The sequence below is a fragment of the Hydra vulgaris genome, chromosome 10 (genome assembly GCF_038396675.1).
Source record: "Hydra vulgaris chromosome 10, alternate assembly HydraT2T_AEP".
NCBI classification, from domain to species: Eukaryota; Metazoa; Cnidaria; class Hydrozoa; order Anthoathecata; family Hydridae; genus Hydra; species Hydra vulgaris.
The window spans coordinates 42,143,728-42,145,000 of record NC_088929.1 but is presented as its reverse complement, the minus strand read 5'-3'; positions in this window follow the sequence as shown (position 1 = coordinate 42,145,000).

The following is a 1,273-nucleotide window of genomic DNA, read 5'->3' as shown; positions in this document are numbered from 1 at the left end:
CCACAAATCGGCTATCCATCTGTGCGAGTATGTATATATTCTCATCGTCAATACAAAGAGTTTTTTAACGCTTCTGACCTCAATAACAACATGTGTGCTATTTCAACTAGACTCAATTTCTTCCCTAACAGAGTAGTAAACCGATGGAATTCACTCCCACACACTGTAATTGACTCTCGCTATCTCAATGAATTTAAAAATCGTTTAGACAAACACTGTAGCCAACACTAGTATTTAAGTTATTGTACCGAATTGCTGCTACAGCTCATTGTCTACTGGCAAAGAGCTAAAGGGTTGCTACCCCTTTCAAGCGACATTTTATTGTTCGCCGCAGCTTATCATTATTATTATTATTATTATTATTATATATATATATATATATATATATATATATATATACTAATCTAATATATTTTATATTATATATATATATATATGAATGCATATAAATATATATGAATAAATATATATGTATATATATATATACATATATAAATTATATATTTATATCATAGGATGTCCCAGCCGCCCCTTGTATTCTTAAAATGATATGTTCATATTCTTAAAACTTGCTATTGGTTCTCACAATCAACTCGCCAAAATTTTATTTAAACTTCATTGGATTTAGGGGGAGCAAAATAGCCTATTTATTTTTTTCAAAGAAGAAAAGGATTTTGTGATCGTATTTAACGACCAACGTTGATTGCTATAGTTTAATAGAAAATATTTCAGAAATTCATAAAAAAAGTTAAATTGAATTAAAGTTAAAAAAAGTCTAAAAATAATTGAGTAATAAAATACCAAAACTTTAAAATAAAAATCGTTATTTTAAACTAAAATATTTCAAATCAGAATATGGAATTTATTTCGTACATTTGATTTCGAATCAAATTTCAAAAGTATGTCATGTTGGGTCTCAAAAGAAGCAAAATTATATAAAAAATTCAAAAATAATAATCCTTTTATAAAAAAAATATTATTTTAGAGTTTATTGCAGAAAAAAGACCTTTTATGACTAAAATGGAAAGAAGTGTATTTTTTTGATAAAAATTCCCAAAAAAATCTTACTCTGCTTTTCTGAATATTCTTTTAAGCCTAAGGTATATTATTGGTATCCATAGTAAAGAGATTGTAGAAAGAATTTAGGGTTTGGCAAAATTTTATTTTTATTTGCAAAACGTTTATTTCGAACCTGGTAAAAAGTATCTTTAAGAATTTTTTCATTGTGCCCATTTTTAGTAAACACTTTAGTTAAAAAACTTGTTTCATCTTT